The sequence below is a fragment of the Dermochelys coriacea genome, chromosome 2, assembly GCF_009764565.3.
Source record: "Dermochelys coriacea isolate rDerCor1 chromosome 2, rDerCor1.pri.v4, whole genome shotgun sequence".
Classification (NCBI taxonomy): domain Eukaryota; kingdom Metazoa; phylum Chordata; order Testudines; family Dermochelyidae; genus Dermochelys; species Dermochelys coriacea.
This window is the reverse complement of record NC_050069.1, coordinates 209,827,550-209,851,167: the sequence shown is the minus strand read 5'-3', so window position 1 is coordinate 209,851,167 and position 23,618 is coordinate 209,827,550. Positions and strand designations below refer to the sequence as shown.

At 45.7% G+C, this 23,618-nt stretch overlaps 1 long non-coding RNA gene across 1 annotated transcript; it reads left to right on the top strand.

Annotated features, from left to right (window-relative positions):
- Positions 1–4,760: 4,760 nt before the first annotated feature.
- Positions 4,761–21,402, top strand: LOC122458975. Its single transcript, XR_006279358.1, has 3 exons — positions 4,761–5,038; positions 16,433–16,436; positions 21,391–21,402. It is a non-coding gene; the product is annotated as an uncharacterized LOC122458975 (long non-coding RNA).
- The last annotated feature ends 2,216 nt before the right edge of the window (positions 21,403–23,618 follow it).

Below are 23,618 nucleotides of genomic sequence, written 5' to 3'. Positions count from 1 at the left end.
CATCATCTCAGGCATTGGCACCCTGACAGCAGGATTGTCTGGCTATGTAGACTCCCTCCTCAGGCCCTTCGTTACCAGCACTCCCAGCTATCTTCGAGACACCACCGATTTCCTGAGGAAACTACAGTCCATTGGTGATCTTCCTAAAAACACCATCCTAGCCACTATGGATGTAGAAGCCCTCTACACCAACATTCCACACAAAGATGGACTACAAGCCGTCAGGAACAGTATCCCCGATACTGTCACGGCTAACCTGGTGGCAGAACTTTGTGACTTTGTCCTGACCCATAACTATTTCACATTTGGTGACAATGTATACCTTCAAATCAGCGGCACTGCGATGGGTACCTACATGGCCCCACAGTATGCCAACATTTTTATGGCTGACTTAGAACAACGCTTCCTCAGCTCTCGTCCCCTAATGCCCCTACTCTACTTGCGCTACATTGATGACATCTTCATCATCTGGACCCATGGAAAAGAAGCTCTTGAGGAATTCCACCATGATTTCAACAATTTCCATCCCACCATCAACCTCAGCCTGGACCAGTCCACACAAGAGATCCACTTCCTGGACACTACGGTGCTAATAAGCGATGGTCACATAAACACCACCCTATATCGGAAACCTACTGACCGCTATTCCTACCTACATGCCTCTAGCTTTCATCCAGATCATACCACTCGATCCATTGTCTACAGCCAAGCGCTACGATATAACCGCATTTGCTCCAACCCCTCAGACAGAGACAAACACCTACAAGATCTCTATCATGCATTCCTACAACTACAATACCCACCTGCTGAAGTGAAGAAACAGATTGACAGAGCCAGAAGAGTACCCAGAAGTCACCTACTACAGGACAGGCCCAACAAAGAAAACAACAGAACGCCACTAGCCATCACCTTCAGCCCCCAACTAAAACCTCTCCAACGCATCATCAAGGATCTACAACCTATCCTGAAGGACGAGCCATCGCTCTCTCAGATCTTGGGAGACAGACCAGTCCTTGCTTACAGACAGCCCCCCAATCTGAAGCAAATACTCACCAGCAACCACACACCACACAACAGAACCACTAACCCAGGAACCTATCCTTGCAACAAAGCCCGTTGCCAACTCTGTCCACATATCTATTCAGGGGATACCATCATAGGGCCTAATCACATCAGCCACACTATCAGAGGCTCGTTCACCTGCGCATCTACCAATGTGATATATGCCATCATGTGCCAGCAATGCCCCTCTGCCATGTACATTGGCCAAACTGGACAGTCTCTACGTAAAAGAATGAATGGACACAAATCAGACGTCAAGAATTATAACATTCAAAAACCAGTTGGAGAACACTTCAATCTCTCTGGTCACTCGATCACAGACCTAAGAGTGGCTATACTTCAACAAAAAAGCTTCAAAAACAGACTCCAACGAGAGACTGCTGAATTGGAATTAATTTGCAAACTGGATACAATTAACTTAGGCTTGAATAGAGACTGGGAATGGATGAGTCATTACACAAAGTAAAACTATTTCCCCATGGTATTTCTCCCTCCCACCCCACCCCCCACTGTTCCTCTGATATTCTTGTTAACTGCTAGAATTAGCCTACCTGCTTGTCACCATGAAAGGTTTTCCTCCTTTCCCCCCCCTGCTGTTGGTGATGGCTTATCTTAAGTGATCACTCTCCTTACAGTGTGTATGATAAACCCATTGTTTCATGTTCTCTGTGTGTGTGTATATAAATCTCTCCTCTGTTTTTTCCACCAAATGCATCCGATGAAGTGAGCTGTAGCTCACAAAAGTTTATGCTCTAATAAATTTGTTAGTCTCTAAGGTGCCACAAGTACTCCTTTTCTTTTTGCGAATACAGACTAACACGGCTGCTACTCTGAAACCTACACTCATTTATAATCCTAGGTTAGGAATTGTTGAACCCTGAATCCAGCCTGGGGTTCCAGCATCTACACTGAATTATGTGGGCCTGAGTCTAACTACCCATATCCCAGACTTCCTAGTACCCTCCAAAAATGTAGCTGATCTAGCATTTTGTTCATTGTGCAGTGTGGGAAAACTTGACTGTCCAAAGGACAAAGAAAATCTGCTCATGGGACTGTGGAATATTTTTTGTGGATGGCCAAAGCACGAGTCCAGTGGGGCTGCATCTGCACTGCATGCAATGCAATAGGGCTTGAACCCTGGGTCCCAGCTTCATTCAGGAACAGAATCTCTACCTTCTGGGGTGCTGGGCCGAAGCCCTGAGTTAGTGTGATTGATGTGTAGAAGGAAGCAGGGGTTAGGCTTGTGCCTGAGTTTGAATCCTGGATTTACACTGCAGCATAGATGTACCCTAAGTCACCAAGAAGAGATCTGAGAAACCATCAACCTCAAGCTCACCTCCACTAAAATCAGAAAGAAGCACAGGGCATATTTGGAACATGTTCTCTGATGCCAACTCACAGACTGCCATGTGAAGCTGTCACGTGGAAACCAACTGGTGTGAGGAAACAAGGGTGTCCAACAGAAAGCTTGAGAAGAACTGGGAGGGGATCAGTAAATGATCTCAACACCATAGAGCAGGTAGAAGCAGCAGCAAATGACAGAAGAACGGAAGAGACAGAGAGGAATGAAAGGCTAGTTTCCACCCCATGACCCAACATTGGTGTGGGAAGGTTGTGACCTAATATAATCATCTCCCAGGGATTTTAATTTCACACTTCCAGGACACCACAGTCTGTTAAAAATAAAGGCAGCAGAATTTAACAGGCAGAATAAAATGTCCAGAGAAAGCGAATCGCTTTGCCAGTCTACTCTTTGATCAAATGGACAATGGATATGTGGTTCTGATCCAGCTTCAAGCTCCCAAGATCATAGATTCTCAACTGGTGTTAATCGGCAAAGCTCCACTCACCTCCGTGAAGTTCAGCTGATTTACACCTTTATGCCAGCTGTGGGTCTGGCCCAAGGTGTTTGGATCTGGGGTTTTGGTTTGGGTTCATTCTTCTTGTCGACAAAGATAAAGGTGGAAAGAAGTACCAGGAAGATGATTCAAACCCATTCTCACGGGGGAAGGTTTAACCTCTTGGGGTTTTATTATAAGAGGAAGAACAAGAAAAAGACTTAAATAGAGAATTAAAATAAGTGAGAAGAAGGAGATTTCTTCCCCCTTCCCAGGCCTGTGAGAACAAAACCTGTTCTCTCCACAACCCTTCTCTTTGTTTTTCCCATCTCCCCTTGATATCAGCACTTGTCTGAACTTCTTCTAGTAACAAACCCTAGTTCTCCTCCCTCCAGAGTCCCAGTGTTCCTAATAGATCATCAGTAATGTCCATTCAGTTCCCCATAATCCTATCTCAGATACAAGGGGTAACAGCTCTCCCTTATCATGCGTCAGCCCAACCCCATTCTCCATCCTTCAACTTTCAATCCCCTCTGATCAGATCACAAGGATGAGGGTTTAGTGTCCAGTTCTACAGAGAACTTTTTTTAAGTTTACCATTTAATGCTTGTAAAAACCACAAGAACACCTGGGCAACCCCAGCACCTTCTGCTCTCCTTTCCCTATGGAGCTCAGCAGGTCTCAGCTGAAGAACTCCCCAGCAGCTTAACTGTGGAATAAAAAAGGGGCTGAGCGATACCTTGGCAATGAGGTAACAATGGGGCAGCCACTCCAGGGGATGAGCTGTAGTGGCCTGGTGTGACCTACCAACACTTTTGACAGAGTCTCTCCCGAGACCTGCTGGGTTTCCTGAATCAGAGTCGCCCAGAGCTGGAAGTGTGTTTCAAGGATGTCTTAGTGATTTTAACTCAAACCAGACCTGGAACATCCTCTTTTGTTCCGGTTTTGGGTGACCCAATCCCGCAAATCAAACACTTTTCTCTGGGCACCCCCAGTCTTGTCCCCACAAAATCCACTGCTACTCCAAATTCCTAGCCCATTCCCACCACCTTAGCTCTGCCATTATACCTTGGGAGTATGATCCAGTGGTGATGGGAGTCTAAAAAGTATTGTAGAAGAGCAAAAAATATAATGAACAGGCTGGTATAAGTGTAATACTGTGCTGTACTGGATGGAATCAAGAACTGCTTTATTTTCTAGGCCCCGTACTGCTGAAAGAATTCTCCTTCAGCTCCAGTGACAGGGACGTGTAGGTCTGGAGTAAGAGGAGCCAAGTTCTGTCCCTGCTGTTACTGTGAAGTCAGGACCGTGCAGTGGACACAGTTTTAAAAATCCAACTTTTAACATGCAGCATGGGTAATATGTGAAATCCCTTCTGGGAACTCACCCACATCTCTGAATAATCACTGTCTTATTCCCCCTCTATTCTGTAAAATCCCTGCTTCCACCTCCTGCTTCCCAAGAGTCTCAGAATCAAGGGGACCTGGGTTTTCCAAGAGTTCCCTTCTGGTCCTGGCTGCCTTTGTCATGCCCGGCGGGGGGCGGGAATTTCTCACACAGCTCCTCCCAGACTCACCATCCTCACTGGTGGGATGGCAGGGACCTTTTATTGTGAGGGCATAATCTCATAGTTTGGCTCCTCCTCCTCTCCTCACTTTCTTCTTACCCAGTTCACAAGTGATCTTTTACAGGAGTACAGTCTTATCATTGGAGCACAGAAGACCTATTGCCCCCCTGAAGGGGTTAATGTTGGCCAGAGGGGTCAATTAACCTATTAGGCTGCAAATTGGGATACATTTAGGCTGAGAGGAGACCCCTAAATAAGGGCCGCTCACCTGTGGAGGAACAATCGGGGCTGCTATAAAACCAGGGAGCTGGTATCAGGAAGGGGGCTGTAGCCATTCTTCCTAGGCCAAGCGCAAGAAAGAGATCTGGACCCAAGAGGAAGGGTTTGTCTACCAGATCCAGGAGACAGGGGTTTAGCTACAAGGGTGGGGAATGTGAGCCCAGGATAAGCAAGGTAAGAAGACGTCCAGGGGAGTGGCAGGAAGGTTTGTGGTTGCCCAGACCTTTGCTGCTGCAGACAGGGCCCCAGGCCTGGAACCCAGTTTAGGGGGTGGGCCACGGTTCCCTAACCAGTCACAGGGTAAGAAGCTCAGTCTGGGTAGTGAAATAGGAGCCTGTCCGGGACTGTTTATTCTTGCCATTGAGGGAGTGGCCCAGATGTGGCAGTAGAGTTAAGGACTGCCTGGGATGATGTGGAAGACTGTGATAGTACCGCAGAAAGGAAGGACTCTTGTGGCTAAACCATGAAGATAGGTGTGGCAGGTCCCCAAGAGCAAGAGAGTGGCTCCAAACCAAGAGAGTGAGACAACAGGCCAAGGAACTGCAAGAAGAGGGTATTGGACTGAATGAGCTAATTCCCAGAGTCGCCAGGAGGCAGTTTCACCTATGGTGAGTAGAGGTTGCTCTGACTCATTGTTGAAAGTCATTTAACCTTTGCCTCAGTTTCCCCGTCTGTAAAATGAGGACAATACCATTACTCTGCCTTGCAGGCTGAATGCTGGCTTTCAGCAGTGACTAAAGCACATAAATCTACATATGGCTGAAAAGTGAACAGAGCTTCCCACCTTCACCTTTCTTCTTTATAGCACAAACACTCAAGATTTATAACAGGCAAATGAGGAAAATGGATGTGGGGGCCCTTGTTAAAATACTGGATCTGGCTTTAACTCAAATCACTTAAGAAAACCACCTTTTTCCTTCCTTCCCATCACAGTTGTAATTCAGGGCTGCATTCCTTTACCAAGTTTCAGAGTAGCAGCTGTGTTAGTCTGTATTCGCAAAAAGAAAAGGAGGACTTGTGGCACCTTAGAGACTAACAAATTTATTTGAGCATAAGCTTTCGTGAGCTACAGCTCACTTCACCCTGTTCTCTAAGTTTTCTCAATGTAATTAAAGTTAAAATCTCAGTCACCTTGTGTTTTGACTGGAAAAGTCATTTGCCCAGAGCTCTCTACTGACCTGACCCAAAGCCCATTGAAGTCAATGAGACTCTTTACATTGGTTTCAGTCAGCCTTGGGTCAAGCCCAAAGAGGGAAAATCCCCTTTTGCTGCAATACCTTTCTTCTTCAGGAATCCCATTGAAAAAAACAACTTCCCATAGTGACTTTCTAGCTCAATTCACTCTCCTAGTTTATAATATTGGAACAAGTGGGAATACCCACTCACAGCAAACTCCATGGCATCTCACCTAGTGGCAGATGGCAGAGCTCCTAATTAAGGTAAAGTTTCCTGCCTGGCAGTTAAAATGATGGTTGCTGAGAGAGGCAGGCTCTGAATGTGACCACGAACCTGATGCCTTATTTTACTGATCAAGAGCTTGGCCTGGTTATACACCCATTGCAGCCTCACAGGGCTCCTGGTCTAGATAACATCCATGAGTTCACCTCTCACTTTGAGTCACTAGCCGAAAGCTGTCTGTTTTGATTTCTGATTTGTCCCCATGATTGCAGCATCCCAAAAGTCTGTCACAGAGCAAAGGTTGCAACTGTTCCCAAGCCAGGGAAACCATTGGCAAACCCAAAGGCCTACTGACCAATTTCTCTGCTGTGTGTTACTGACAAGATGATGGAGAAACTAATCCTGGTGCAAATTAATGAGGTAGTCGAATCTCAGCTCTCTTGTGTTCAAGCTGGATTCAGGAATGGGTGATGCACCCAAGGCAGGTACTGTGCATGACTTAAGACACAGAAAACACATTTGAGTCAGGAAAAAAAGTTAGTGCAGTCCTTATTGATCTGATGGCAGCCTACAACACTGTGTGGCACAGCACACTGACTGCCAAGCTGCTGCACATTATTCCTTGGAGGCTGATGGTGCAGTTCATCCAAGAAATGATTAGTAACCAAAGGTTCATCCTATGAATTGCAGAGAAAGATCAGTGGCCTTAAATATCTTTGCAGTGGCCTGCCACAAGGGTCAGTGTTGGCTCTCCTTTTGTTCAGTGTATGTACACATTTGACCTTTCTGAGATGCAGGCCGAGAAGCATGTGTATGCTGATAAGATCTGTGTTGCTGACCGTGGAAACAATTGCCATACGATTGAAAAGAATCTCAGTCAAGACATGGGCATTTTGACCACTGACTTCCAGCAATGGAGACTATTTCTTAATGAAACCAGGAGAATGGCAACTGCTTTCCATCAAGCAATCGTCTTGCCAATCAACCCATCTTAATCCACGTATAAGAATGGCTATTGCCATTCCAACCAGTTGTCATATATTTGGGAGTAAAATCAACTGTAGCCTGACGTACCGGCCTCACCTGGTCTGCATCTCCTGTCCGGGAATGTGTGAGCCACTGGCACACACTAGTGCAACCAGGGACATCGGCTGGTGAGCCTGGTGTCTGCCCCAGTGGGCAGGGCTGGGGGAGGTACAGCCACGCCGGAGGAGCTGCCCAGGCTGGGTGCTGGCTCCTGCGAGTGACGTCCCAACATGCTGCTGCTTTCACCGCTCCGCAGATATCTGCTTTATATCCATTGATATCTGCAGATGTAAATTTTGTATCTGTGCGGGGCTCTACACTAAAGCTTCTTAAAAAACCAGACAAATAAATTCAACCAGTTCATTAACAAGGACAAAACAACGTATTTTCTCCTAGCTTTATTCTTAGAAACAGATAAACCATTCTGGCTAAATAATTCCAACAAAATTCAGCCTGAGGCATGCTCCCAGCCTGGGAAATTTAAAGTTTGGCTAAGTTGTAAGCAACTGAAAATCGGGTCTTACAATGAGAACTGTCTGGCTATCTTAACTACAGGTGCCACTACCTGCACTGTCTATTGCCAGTATTTTTACCACCATTTCATTTTTAAAATGATCTGAGTAGGTTCAGGTGGCACTGTAGTTAAAATGCCAGCAGCTGCCTGCGGCTCTGTTTTCACTAAGTGCTTACTATATCATCAGCGGAGCTGAACCAATATTAGCAGAAGTGGGAAATCTTTCAAGAAAAAAGGCAATTTAGACACAACAAGAGAGAGAATATTTGTCTTTTTAAAATGAATTCAGAGCCCATTTGTTCCTATAATGTTTTATTAAATGTTTAATATATACACACACAAAATAAAACATCATAAACTTCCCATAGTACATAAACTTCTCATAACGTGTTAACCATATGCTACCTAACTGTAACTATATTTGAAAAAGTAGATTATGTATCATATGAATGGTTAAAATATAAATCAATTTCTTGTATTACTCCGTTTACAAACAAACCAAATTGGTTTATAAAAATCCAATTAGTTTTAAATCTTATTCTGCTCAGAGCCTATTTATGTTCTTCCAGATTTAACTACACATTTGAGTGAGTAGATACACTCCCAGGAATATCCAGAAGAGTGCAGATGAACCAGAGGGCTTCAAGTCAACCCCATGCATTAGATATTATAGAAGAATAAAAAGAAAAGGTGAGATTAGTTTTGAGAAGCTTATTTTGTTTGTTTAACAATTTTGTAGATAAAGATACTTTTTTTTGGACTCTAGACTAAATTGCAGCAAGGGAGATGTTTAGGTTTGACATTAAGAAAAACTTCCAACGGTAATTAAGCACTGGAACAATTTATCTAAGGAGGTTGTGAAATCGGTTACTGGAGGTTTTTAAGAACAGGTTAGACAAACACCTCTCAGGGATGGCCGAGATCAGAGGTCTCCAAACTGTGGGGTGTCTCCTTCCTTGGGGGTGTGTGCAGAAATGTTCAGGATGCATGGCGGGGCCTGAACCAGCCTCCAAGGGGGACAGGGCAGGAGTGCCACTCAGCCCTGTTGTGGTCCCAGCCCCGGCTCTGCTCCCGGCCTCAGCCTCGGCCCCAGCCTAGGCCTTTGGCCCCGGCCCCAGTCCTCTCTCCACCCCCTTTCCCCCGGCCGCAGCTCACTTCCTGGCCCCACACCCTCCCCCAGCTGCAGCCCCAGTCTCGCCCCCTTCTCCCTCCCCCCACCAGGAGCCATGACCCCACTCCTGGCCCTGGCTCATGGGGTGGGGAGGAGGCACAGACAGGGGTAAGGAGGGGCGCAACCATTAAAAGTTTGGGGACCACTGGTCTAGATAATAGTCCTGCTCAGTGCTGGGGACTGGATTAGATGATCTATCGAGGTCCCTTCCAGTCCTATGTTTCTATGATTTCAGTGCCTTTTACTGTCATGTGACAACACGGGCAGAACTCACCTTTGGACTCTGTTATGAACGTTTTACTTATGCCACTAATGACAGATTTGTAGCTTACAATAAAACTGCCTCCAGTTTTACGGCTTTGTTGCTTATATATTTCAGCAGCTACAATACAGTAAACTTTAACAGCCACTACTTGCCATATTTATCTGATGATAAATGTCAGGTCTCTATTGAGTACCAGCAATGAAGGAGATAGAGCCTCTTTTCCTTGTCATTATCTGACACTATACCTAAACCCTGGCTCAGTCAGACTCAGTATATTCTTTCACAATAGGAACACATCACTGAGGAGATCTGCTACTTTGTCTGCGCTGTGACTACAGCTATAGGGGAATTTTTTCCCCACTTTGCCTTATCCAGGATCACCCACCCCAAGCCTATAAGCCAAAACCGCATATCAAGAGACCTTTTTTTAAAAGAATAAAGTTTGGGTTTTTATTTGGTTTCTGAATGTTAAGCCTTCAGGCCAGGGTAGTATTTTCAAGCTTTTCTCTGCAACTATGAGGGCTCATGGTGAAATCCTAGCCCTTGGATGGGGAGAGGAGTTTTGCCACTGATTTCAATGGACCCAAGATTTCACCTTACACCAGGAGTGGAAGTAAGATAAAATATTTACCGGTACGGGGGCCTGGCTCTGGGGCCCCGGAAGGGGTGGGGCCTCCGGCGGAAGGGGCAGGGCTGGTTGTCAGCCTCCCCCAGCCAGCCTTTCCACACTGCCTGGCCTGTGCCACCTGGGGCTCTGGTGATGATTTAAAGGGCCCAGGGCTCTAGCAGCTGCTGCGGTAGCAGCCGGGAGCCCCGGGCCCTTTTAAATCGCCAGGCCCGGGACAGCTGCCCCTTCCCCCCCCCCACACGTTGGTGGCCTTGCAGGGGGCAAATGGGGCAGTGACCTTAAAGCGCTACCATGGCAGTGCTTGAACATTGGCTGCATGCAGGTCAGTACCAGCGGCCACTTCTTATCGGTACGCCGTACCAGCCTGTACTGGCCCACTTTCACCTCTGCCTTACACCTTTTTTTTTCCAATGAACACCTTGATTCTCAGGCAATCACCTGACTCCAGGAGCTGGGGCTTTAAGAAAAACACCCAATATTTTGAAACTCACAATAAAATGATAATTGGCAACACTGCAAAACTATCAACATAACAGCTACTGAGACAGTTTGAATTAACTAGTTCTGGTGGGCTAAAATCCACTTCATCAGATGCATGGAGTGGAAAATACAGTAGAGAGGTATAAATACACAGCTATGAAAAGATGGGAGTTGCCTTACCAAGTGGGGGGTCAGTGCTAACAAGCCAATTCAATTAAGGTGGAAGTGGGCTATTCTCAACAGTTGACAAGAAGGGGTGGAAATCACTTTTGTAGTGCTAATGAGGCCAGTGTAATCAAGTGGCCCATTTCAAGCAGTTAACAAGAAGGTGTGAGTATCAGCAAGGGGAAATTAGTTTTTGTAGTGACCCATCCACTCCCAGTCTTTATTCAGGCCTAATTTGATGGTGTCCAGTTTGCAAATTAATTCCAGTTCTGCAGTTTCTCATTGGAGTCTGTTTTTGAAGTTTTTTGGTTGAAGAATTGCCATTTTTAAGTCTGTGATTGATTGTCCAGGGAGATCGAAGTGTTTGTTGCAGGGTTTGGTTCCTGAGTTAGTGTGTTTGTTGGGTGGTGTGTAGTTGCTGGTATGTATTTGCTTCAGGTTGGGGGGGCTGTCTGTAAGCGAGGATTCCTAATGCTAATGCTGCCAACTCTGTCCGCATATCTATTCAAGGGACACCATCATACGACCTAACCACATCAGCTACACCATCAGGGGCTCATTCACCTGCACATCTACCAATGTGATATATGCCATCATGTGCCAGCAATGCCCCTCTGCCATGTACATTGGCCAAACCGGACAGTCTCTACAAAAAAAAAATAAATGGACACAAATCTGACATCAAGAATTATAACATTCAAAAACCAGTAGGAGAACACTTCAGTTTTCCTGGACACTCAATAACAGACTTAAAAGTGGCAATGCTTCAACCAAAAAACTTCAAAAACAGACTCCAAAGAGAAACTGCAGAACTGGAATATGTTAGTCTCTAAGGTGATACAAGGACTCCTCATTGTTTTTGCTGATACAGGCTAACACGGCTACCACTCTGAAACTTAGTTCTGATGTTTATCCACTGAGAGTTAACCCAAGATAGTAGCAAACTGAGATAAAATATAATTGATGTCTTTGCAAGATAGCCAGGATCTTCAGGGTTATTGCTTGTGTAAAGCATTAGATATTACGAAATTTCTCTCTTTCATAAAGCTGCTACTAATGTGCACAGTAATTATTTGCATTATTTAATTTATTTGTATGCTGATCAATCTCTCTCACACACACACACATTGCAGAATCTTAGCTTCACTCTTGTCATGTTTTTCATAGCATCTTAAAAGAATTGGGCATTTTTCAATATGTTAATTTACTCTTTATCCTGATGATTCTATCATGGAGTGTTAAATCAAGTATTTAAGATATATTTTGCTAAAGCACCCTCTAGTGGGACAATAAAAGAAGAACTGGTTTTTAATGGGCTAGTGATATCTATTCTATGTATTTTGAAAGAACTTAGTAGAGAAAATGGATACCAGTGAATATAAATAAATGAATTTCTGCTTTATAACAGTTTCATGTTTCTGTAATCTTCCAGCAAGTGAAACTACATTCCTCAAAACACCTGGAATATTCCTAACATGTAAACATATTGTTGCATTTACAGAGCTGTTCAGTGTGCCTTGGCAACAAATATGTCCTGAGTTTGAAAAATCTAAAAAGAAACTGTCCATAATGTCCTTCTCAATGAACTGATGTCACTGTGGATGAGGCATGATGATGTTTGATACAATACTCCTGCTACAATAAAGGAATGGAGCCAGCAGGAAAGATACAAGGTCCCAACCTTGCAAGCAGTTCACACTGCAAACACAACATTAACCTCAGTGGGATTACTGCTGGTGGTAAAGTGAAGCACATGTAATAAACATTTAAGCATGCAAAAATGTTTGCAGGAACTGGGCCTAATAATCAAAATCACAAAACTTTTAATATAATATGGAGTACCTGGCCCTCGCCAGGGTAACCTACCATTTTCTTACAGGGTATTGGATGTAAGAGTAGCTGCCAAGCAGTGGTACCAACTCTTGTCATGTGTCAGATGAGAGAGAAAAGAATTCTAATTCTAAAAATAACGTTCATGTACATTTATAGTGGGCATCCAGTTGAACTAGTCTAGCTTTGGGAAGGGGAGGGTTCTTCTGTTTCCAGTACATAGCAAAGGCTTCCTTTTAGTAAGAGAAACGAGTTTTAAAATATATGGGACGGGGGGGGGAGGGGTTAAAATTACTGGTTTAAAGAAAGGTTCACAAGCTCAAACTAGCTTTGTGAAGCCAAGAAGGAGGCCAAGAAGTTTTCACAGCCTCCAGAAAGTTTCTGTCCCTGTGGATTACGTGTTTCACCCTATCTAATTACAGAGCATTTAAAATAAATGAGGGGAAAAGATAATCTCACCCTAGAAATATCCTAGCAAGCTTGAGTTTAGCAGTTTTTTGCCAGGACTACCAGCAAAACTTATCTCCACTAACCCAGCACACCCTGTTTTTATGCCATGAAAATGGCTGACTCTTCTCCTACTTTCCACCTCCAAAACATTTAGTTGAATGCACACCACTTTGCATTAATGTGAGTGAACAGCCCAGCTAGGTACTTATAACAAAATAAAGTGACTATGCATCCCTGAAAAGAAGGAAGTCCCTATTTTCAGGGCATGTTTCTGTCCATTTTAGAGACAGCACTGTATTGTTCTGAGGAGACTGGTGCCCAGAAGGAGTTGCTGAGCTGGTAACATTTAGGGTTGCCAACTTTCTAATAGCACAAAGCCAAACACCCCTGCCCCGCCCCTTCTCTGAGGCCCTGGCCCTGGTCCCTCCATCCTTCCTCCCTCTGTCGCTCGCTCTCTCCCACTCTCACTCAATTTCACTGGGCTGGGGTAGGGGGTTGGAGTGCGGGAGGAGGGTGAGGGCTCCAGCTGGGGGTGTGGGCTCTGGGGTGGGACCAGGGATGAGCAGTTTGGAGTCCGAGAGAGGGCTCCAGGCTGGGAAAGGGAGTTGGGATGCGGGGTGGGGGGGGCAGGTATGGGCTCTGGGATGGGGTTGCAGGCTCTAGGAGGGAGTTTGGGTGCAGGACATAGTAACATAGGATGTAGGCGAGGTGAATATAAATGCACCTCCTGGATCACCTCCATGTCTACGTGGACTGCAGGTTCTTTGGGGGCAGGGACCATCTTTTGTTATATGTTTGTACAGTACCTAGCACAGTGGGGTCTGGGACTTTACAAATACAAAGAATAAATTATAGTAATTTTTCATGCAATAATGTTGCTGCCCTGCTACCCATGAAGCCTCTCAGTGAGCACTGCCTCAAGCCAGTTCTTCCACCCAGAGCTTGATTCTCAGTCAGTCATTGCACTGAGAGACCTCAAAACTGCAAAAGACTCCTGTCTACCAGGATCCTGCCAATATCCCCAGGGATGGTTGAGTATTGGCTAGCTGCCAATATGCCCAGAGTTTGCCACTCACCCTAATCTCACTGGCCCTCCACAACTTTCCTTCCCTCTGATCTCTTACTGTGCCTTGCCCCCTCCTACTGTGTAACTGGGTGCTAGCCTTGAACCACCACCCCTTTGTCCACTCCTATAATGACCTTCATTCTTCCATACTCCCCCTTACGCATGCAACACCCTCCCTGAGCTGTTTCATAAGGCTAATTCCCTTTCTTCCTTCAACTCTTCCCACCCTACTTCTATCATGGAGCCCAGCAGCAGCTATCCAACTTACAAGGACTAGCTCAAAGGCCAGTGGGAGATACTTGTATCTTTTACCTATAAAAACCATCAGATGTTGATTGTACATTTTTTGGTCTCTTCCCCTCACCACCTTTGTTTGTTGCCTGTCTTTTTAGGTTATGAGCTCTTCATAGTGGGGACTGGACTGTGCCTTTGTTGGTTGGGCTGGTGCCTAACACATAATATAAATTGATGTAAGGGTGGCGGGGATGAGTTTCTTTAGGTCCGACTCACCCCCAGCCTCACGCAAGAGGATTAGAGGAATTGCCCTTCTTGGCCTGAGTCTGTGCATACTTGCCAATGTTTGGAAAAGTTTTGCAAAGGATAAATTGTCCAAAAACCTGGGGATTGGTGGTGCAGGTATGTCCTTAGCCACTGGAGTTTTTTGCATGAATGCTGTCAAGGTTAGGGATTTTATGTAGCATTTTGCACGCATTAACCATTTCATTGTCACAACCAATCTGTAATATAAGGGAATAGTAGTCCCCTATTACAGATGTGGAAAATGAGGCATAGAGAAGTTAATGCCAAATCTTTCAAGTCAGGCACCTTTAATCAACAGTTAGACCCCCCTTTTTTTAGGTGCCTGATTTTTCATAAGTGCTGAGTAATTCTAACTCTGACTGAACTCAGTTCAAGCTGGGGGTGTTCAGAACCTCTGAATTCAGGTGTCTAACTTCAGGTACCCAAGTTTGGAAATTTTGTCATATGTTACTTGACCAAGGCCTCATAGAGAATCACTGTCAGAGCTGGACTTTGTCCTTTGCTTTCCATTAGATCATGCTGCTTCTCACACAAGAATGCTACCTCTCCTTGTGCCACTGGATGCTTAGCAGAAGAGCTAGCTCATTTACAGGCAGCTAGCTGGCTGGACACTTGCCATGGCCCTCATACCATCAGCAGTAACCTGCATGGTGTTTACCCCTTTCACAGATCTGAGGCACTGTGGCTGCAATGGGGACAAGAGACCAGAGAGGATATCCAGCATCCCCCACTATCCTGTCCCTGAAAGATAAGGTTCACTCCAAACAGTGGAACCCCCTTCACAGGGGACCTTGTGGAAAAAGCCCTAGCACTGCAATTGAAGAGCCCTGGAGCTAGTGTGGAGGCATATCTTCCCTGAACTGATAGCCGGGTATATCCATTCAATCCGTAAAATTCATAAGATTGGGGGAGGGAAGAATCCATAGGTTCTTGGGGGCTCTACTTCCTCTCTGGGGTATAATTAGAAGAAATTAGTTTCTTCCAAATGAGCTCTTTTGACAGGTTTTATTGTGGGACTTGGCTCTGTATTTATTTTCCTCTAGATCAGTAATTTAGAATAGAAATGACAAATAATGGGGAATAAATGTTTTATGCTAATTAGGGCATTGGCTTTATAAATAAGAGAAGCACTCATTTAATTTTACAGTTCAACACTAGATTTCTTTTCTACTGCTTCAGTACTGTGACTGCAAGGCAGTGCCATGTAGGACTGATATTAATTTTATATATTACTGTAACTTATTAACCTTGAAATGTGGAATGATGAAACTGAACCTTAGTCTAGCATTTACAGCAATACTTGATCAAAACTTAGATTAAGCTCATATACAATTTCTGACACTAGAGGGAGTGCAAATGTATTTTATGAAGAGAAAAAATAAGCCCGATTTTAAATGGGAAATAAATCAAAGGGACAATATAAAATATTAGGCAAAGGATTTTATTCCCTCTCTTCAAAACAACAATAAAAAGTCACCAAAGACGTGTCTTACACTTTACTCTTAATATAGCTAATAATGTGGTACTAGCAGGCAGATATTGGAGCATGTATAGGGACACTGGGGGCCAGGTTTTCAACCAGCATGTATCATTTGTATCCATTATATCATGACTGAGCACATAAATTGGGTTATCAGCTTTTGACAAGCTACCAGACTTGGCTATCAGTGCATGCAATTACATATCTATGGTCCTTATATGGACAACATTGCCATAGTATCTGAGCATCTGACAATCTTTTTAATGTATTTATCCTCAATACTCCTGTGAGGTAGGGAAGTGCTATTTTCCAGATGGGGATCAGATACTAAGGGCTAGATCAACAAAGGGGACTGAGGTTCAGTTTTGCAATATCTAACTTTAGGCACCCTGTCATCTAGGGTTCAGAGTAGCAGCCGTGTTAGTCTGTATTCGCAAAAAGAAAAGGAGTACTTGTGGCACCTTAGAGACTAACATAAATTTGTTAGTCTCTAAGGTGCCACAAGTACTCCTTTTCTTTTTGTCATCTAGGGGAATCCTCAGCCCTGTGTTAGGTGCCCAGATTCCCTATACAATGCAGGGGGAGAGTTAGGCGCCTAAGAATAGACTGCACAGAAGCCAGCACATCGGGCAGGATGCCACATCAGCTAGCCAAGAAGAAATGTCGAGGAGAGGGGTGTGGCCTAAACTCGAGTAGTGTAGAAGAAGGTCAACATGGGTATATGGAATTTACCCACTTCTCATTTGGGGGATGTGCAGTCTAGTGTAGGTTAGTTTGCAGTTTACGACTACACCATTGCCTAAGCCCAGTAGCGTATTAACGCCTAGGCCGCCAAAGCCTAGGCCTTGGGTGGCAAATTTGCAGGGGCGGCAAATTTATAATAGCAGCCAGAGGCTGCTTCCCCCGGTGCCGGTTTGCGCCCTCCGCCCCCGGCCCCGCCCCAACTCCACCCTTTCCCCGCCCCCTCCCTGCCCCATTGGTCCCCTTCCCCAAATCCCCGCCCCAGCCCTGCCTCCTCTTCTGAGCGCGCCACTTTCCCCCCCTTGTCCCCTCCTTCGCACAAGCACTGGTAGGGAGCAGGAAGAAGCAGGACCCGGCAGCACGCTCTGGGGAGGAGGCAGAGGTGGAGCGGAGGTGAGCTGGGGGGAGGGGGGCAATTATTTCTGGGCCAAGGGGCGGCAAAATCATTAATCTGCCACTGCCTAAGCCCCACCCCTCAAAGGGAGGGAGGTACTTAATTCTGGGCCGGAGGGAGTTGCCTCCCACCGTTCAGGATTGTCAACCATGAGCCCTCTCCTGGAGCTGGTTGTAGGGTGACCATATTTCCCAAAAGGAAAACAGGACACCATGTGGGGCTGGCCCAAACCGTTTGCCCAAGCTCCTCTCCCTCCATGGGGGGCAGGCAGGGCTTAGGTGAGCAGTGATGCACATACTAGCTAGGGTGACCATGTTTCCCAAAGGCTGGGGCTGGCATGGGTGCTCTCTTGAGCCCTGCCTCCCCATCTGCGTAGGGCTGGCATCACTGGTTGCCCCTCCACCTGATCCTCTGCACCCCAGGATGTTGACAAAAGCGGGCATTTGTCCCATATTGGCAAAAGCAAACAGGACAAATGCTCAAGTTTGCCAACGTAAGTCAGGACGGCTGGAACAGAGCTTAAAAAAGAGACTGTCCTGGCCAAACCTGGATGTATGGTCACCCTAGCTGGGTACCTAAACTAGGTCAGTAATTTATCACAAAGAAATGAGGAGGTGCTATCCCCCACCTTATGTCCTATAGCCCTGTGTTTAAAGCACTTGTTCAGACTGTGGGAGACCAGACTTCAAATCCCCATTCTGCCTGATGTGGATCTGATTGAACCCAGGTCTCCTATGTGAGTCCTATAGCTACTGGGCTATTCTGGAGTGGGTTTCTTTCAGTCTTTCCTATTGAAGCTGTTTCACTTTGCATATTTATTGGAGGAGGGACTATGAACCTGACTCTCCCACACCACAGGGGCAATGCCCTAATCACTGGGCTCTAGAATCATTTTCATGTTTTCTTTGGCCCAATGAATATTCAAGTACTTTATACTAAGTGGAACAGCTTCAGCAGGGGAGATTCAGATCCTAGGTGACCTTAGGAAACTTCAATGCCTACAGGGTTAGGCTGTTGATGAGCAGGGGTTTTGAGGATCTAAATTTTGGACTTGGGCTGCCTAAAGTGACAGGTAGATGCCTAAATCCCTTTGTCGATCTAGCCCTAAATGGCTTACCTAAAGGTCTCTCAGGAAGTCTGTGATAGACCAGTAAATTGAACCCGTGGCCTCTTGAATCCAAGGCTAGTGCCCTCATCATTGAACTGTCCTTCTTCCCTGCTGTTGCATATGTAGTTATAGTAATTACCCATACAATATAGGCTCCCAGCTCACCTCACCCTGCACAAAAGGTTGCTTTTCCAGACCATGAGTGGGAAGATTGGCCATTAGTACTCCACACCCCAGGCACTGGGTTTTTGAGTAACCAGATGTGTGTAATCATGAACACATTACCTTTGCCCCTGGCCCACCTCAAGCCCCCTTATACACAAGTCTATTCAGGGCTGGTGTGAAGACCTCCTCTTTGCTGTGAGTGGTTGTAGAGAATACCTGCATAGTCCTTCGGCCTGTGCCATCCCAGTGGGGGGGAAGGGCTATAGTTATGCAGCACAGCCCCCCTGCATCACCAGTGACTGTCACCCTTGGTGAATTAGATGATCTTGATCTCCTATGAAAATATCAATAAAGTTGCAAGAAAAATACAAATGTGCCCATTCAGAATGAACCAGCCACTCTTGTGATAAGTGTCACACTTTTCCATCATCTTTTTTTATCTGAATTGCCTATTAGAGACAAGTAATTCTACCATGGCGTTATCTAAATATAATCTTAATTACCATGTGATTATCTGGTAGAAAGATCTCCTGCAAATCATTGTGTTACTGGTGGGACCTCCTTTTTAAAAAAGAAAATGAAAGTGGAGTTACTTCTGAAAATGTAATTTTGTCACTATCGTACATGCCAACAGCACTGTCTCTGCAGCGCTATTGCAGAAGACCAGGCTGTAGAGCTGTAGCCAAATGACTGCTTCTATTTAGGCCTTATTTTGCCCATCCATAGCACATCCAGCTGCAGCTATAAAATGTTTAGGTAGCTTAAATGGCACATTTTGTTATGACATATTACATGGTGGCATTACATTGTTTTAAAAACACCTTTAAACACTTTTTAAAAAGGATTTGGCTGAGTGTTGCACAGTCATTTTAAGGACAGCAATTCATACCAAATAGAAAAATATTGTACATGTCATTTGGAGTCTGATCCTGCTTTCTTTGTGTACCCAAACATTTACTTTGAGATTTTGGTATATAAGACAAGCAGGAGTTAAATGATCTAGGGAGCTGTTTCTTCTTTTATTTAGATGTATCTGATATATTTCTATATCATATATTCTCCTTTGTGAATATGTTTTTCTTTATCCTATTTATAGATTTGGAAAGAACAAATGGAAATCATAAGCATCCTGTCAAAGGCTCCAGTCACCACATACACAAGGAAACATAGATTTGATGTGTTCTGATGTTGGTCTTCTGCCTCACATATGGTTATATCTCCTGCTGTGTCCCAAAGGGCTTTGCAAGCAAAAAGGAACCAAAGACACTAAAAAGAAATGTCATGCTTTAGAATGTTTTTCTAACATTTTTTCCATTCGATTCAATTCTCTACAGGTTCTTATCCCACCCTTCTCACCAGCGTGCCTTCTAGTCCTGCATTCAACAACAGGGCAAACATTTGTCCTGGGAGGTTTTTCTTTCTGTAACCGTCTCCCCAGTAAGTGCTGTGTACTCTCCTGTTTCAGATGGGTTTTGTTTGGAGAACATTTGAATGTATTGCACACTAAGGGCTTGTCTACACTACCAGCTGGATCGATGGGCAGCAATCAAGCCAGCGGGGGTCAATTTATCGTATCTAGTATAGACACAATAAATCAACCTCCGATTGCTCTAGCGTCGACTCCGGTACTCCACCTCAATGAGATGCGCAAGGGGAATCGACGGGAGAGCATTTCCTGTCAACACATCACAGTGAAGACACTGTGATTAGTAGATCTAAGTACATCAACTTCAGCTTCGTTATTCACATAGCTGAAGTTGCGTAACTTAGATCGATCCCCCTCCCCTCACCATAGTGTAGACCAGCCCTGAGATATGTTCCTTTTGAAAAATCAGGCCCTTCTCAAACATAATTCTAGCACAGACTTAACTGTTACCTACAGGGGAGAAAGGTGAAAAACCTTTTGCAAACTTGTTTCTCTTCTTATTGCACGTGAATTAAAGATGACTTGAGAAAAGCAGAAATAAAAGTTATGCCCTGTTTTGCTTCTTTATGATGACTAATGGAGGCTGGAAATGGTTTTTCTTTTCTTTTTAAAAAGGAGTGCAGAGGGTAATCGAGGGGAGCCCTGAGATATGTTCCTTTTGAAAAATCAGGCCCTTCTCAAACATAATTCTAGCACAGACTTAACTGTTACCTACAGGGGAGAAAGGTGAAAAACCTTTTGCAAACTTGTTTCTCTTCTTATTGCACGTGAATTAAAGATGACTTGAGAAAAGCAGAAATAAAAGTTATGCCCTGTTTTGCTTCTTTATGATGACTAATGGAGGCTGGAAATGGTTTTTCTTTTCTTTTTAAAAAGGAGTGCAGAGGGTAATCGAGGGGGGAGAACAGAGGGGACTGAGGAGAGGCAAGATGGTGCAGTCGTTAGGGTGCTAGCCTGCTACTTGGGAGACCCAGGTTTAGGTCCCTACTCAGCCACAGCCTTTCTGAGTCACTTAGAGCATGTCTACACTGGCAGAGTTACAGTGCCAGGACTTACAGTGCCACTCAGAGAGCACTGAAGGGAAACCGCTTTTGTGTGTTCACACTGTCAGCTGCCTGCGCAATAGCATGTTCACACTTGCGGCACTTGCAGCGGTATTCGGAGCGTTGCACTCTGGGGAGCTATCCCACAGAGCACCTCTTCCTCTTCTGCTGCTAAGAGTTATGGGAAGGCGGAGGGGGTCACGGGGCATCCTGGGTCCTCTCCCAGTGCCCCAGGATGCATTGCTTCACATCCCAGCAATCCCTGTGCTTCCGTCTGCATTTGGCGCCATCTTTCAACGGTTTGTGTACTGCGTGCCCTGCCTCCTCGGGCTGCAGGAATGGATCCCGGACTATTGACCAGTATGCTGCTCACTCTGACCAACACGTCATGAGTGGCAGAGGAGTTATTCCTTAAACGACAAAGGCAAGAGGAGTGCAACATTGATCTCGCCACGCATAGTAGCTACAACACGAGATTGCTTGTGGAGTTCACGGAGGTGCTGATCACAGTGGGGGGCACTTTTGGACTCGGGAAACAAGCACTGGGATGTCAGATCACATCGTCATGCACGTCTGGGATGACAAGCAGTGACTGCAGAACTTTCGCATGAGGAAAGCCACATTCATGGGACTGTGTGATGAATTCGCCCCAGACCTGTGGTGCAAGGACACGAGAATGAGAGCTGCCCTGCCTTTGGAGAAGCGTTGGAGATTGCATTGTGGAAGCTGGCTACTCCAGACTGCTACTGATCAGTCACTAACCAGTTCGGAGTGGGAAAGTCGACCATTGGACTCGTTTTGATGGAAGTGTGCAGGGCCATTAATTGCATCCTGCTCTGAAAGACTGTGACTCTGGGCAACATGCATGACATTGTGGCTGGCTTTGTACAAATGGGTTTCCCTAACTGCAGAGGCACGATAGATGGCACACACACATTCCAATTCTGGCACCAGACCACCTAGCCACCGAGTACATTAATCACAAGGGGTATTTCTCAATGGTTCTCCAGGCACTTGTGGATCACTGTGGGTGTTTCATGGACATTCATCAAGGCTGGTCTGGAAAGGTGCATTACACATGCATCTTTTGGAACACTGGCCTATTCAGGAAGCTGCAAGCAGGGACTTTCTTCACGGACCAGAAGATCACTGTAGGTGAAGTCGAAATGCCCATTGGAATCCTGGGAGACCCCACCTACCCCTTAATGCAGTGGGTTATGAAGCCATACATGGGGCAACTTGACAGCAGCAAGGAGTGGTTCAACAGCAGGCTGAGCAAGTGCAGAATGACTGTTGAGTGTGCTTTTGGCCATTTAAAGGCCCGCTGGCACTGTCTATATGGGAAGCTAGACCTGGCTGATGACAATATTCCAATGCTTATAGCCATGTGCTATATGTTCCATAATATTTGGGAAGGGTGAAAGCTTCACTCAGGGCTGGACCGCAGAGGCTCAGTGGCTGGAGGCTGAGTTTAAACAGCCAGAGACTGGGGCTATTAGAGGGGCACAGCATAGGGCCATAAGGATCAGGGATGCGTTGAGGCACCAATTTGAAGCTGAAAGCCACTAATATTTGTTGCTATTCTCATGAGTGCAGTGCTTGTAATACTAGGAGGTGATTGGTGCAGACAATGCAGAATGAAGGTTTAACATAATTGTTGCTTTGCAGGGCTCTGTTTGTTTTCTATTAAGAGACTAAAGATTGCTTTTAAACCAACACAATTCTTTTATTAAAAAACAACAATGGGAGGAGAGATTCAAACAAAAAACAAAAAAAACATCAGCAGTGAGGGGAATGGGGGAAGGGCAGGTCCCAGGAGGAGGTGGGGTCCCGGGACGGTTCAAGATTTGTGTATATCCAGAGATCATATCCAGCCTTCTCCTTTGGAGTACAATGCAGTGGGTACTGTACTTCAGCAGGGCCAAACTGCAGAGGGATGGGTGTTGAGTGCAGTGGGTAGTGGGAGTCCACAGCGCTGGAATGTGAGGGGGGACGAGTGGAATGCTGGGGGTATAGACTGGAGCCAGAAAGTTGATAAGAGTGTGTTGGCAGTGTCTGGGGGGAGCATGGGGAAGAGTTTTGCGACAGTGGCTGCCGGGGAGGGTGAGTGTGGAGCTGCTCGGTTTGCAGAGCTACTATCGCCTGGAGTGTGTCTGCCTGGAGCTCCATAATGTTTAAGAGCTGCTCCGTGGCTTCACTCTGGCATGCTGCGTTCTCCTTTCGGTCCCTCTTCTTGCTGTCCCACCACTCCTTCAATTTCTGCTTCTTGGCCACGGAGGGCATCATAACATCACGCAGAAAATCCTCCTTAGCTCTTCTTGGCCTCTTTCTAATTCTGCACAGCTGTTCAGCCACTGATAACAAAGAGGGAGTCTGGGTTAGGGTTAGGTTTAGGGTTAGGGTTAGGTTTACACGCAACATTTTACAGAAACAGTATTGTTTGCAACACACAGAACACTGATTCAGTGCTTTAAAACACAGCCAGTACTCACACACCTGTCACCCACTGGCTGCCCCAGGCAAGCACACATGAGCTATAAGCCCCCCAAAATGGTGAGTAGCAGGGGCAGGGTAAATCACTCTTCCCAGACCTGCTGTACACTAGGTACATGGCTGCTGTGGAGAGCCAGCACTGTGGTGGGGTGGAGGGGGAGCCTGAAAATAATGTCTGTCCCCACCCTTTCCACAGGATGCGATTATTATAGATGTCTTGCTGCTGAGGGTGAGCAGGGAATCAAGGGAAGGTTTTCTCCGAGACTGCGGCTTCCACCCTGGCCTCTATGCGGCTTGCCTGTGTGCAGCAATGGTCCCCCTGTCCCCATGATGGCACAGGCGTGGGAAAGTTACCGTTAATGGGTAACCAAAGAACCTGCGGCAGCAGCAGTGGATTACCCAGTATCTCCATGAGATCTCTGAGGCAGATTTCCGTGAAGTGAGGGAACAGCCTGTTCCTCCACTCAGACTAGGCATGCGGTGGGAGAC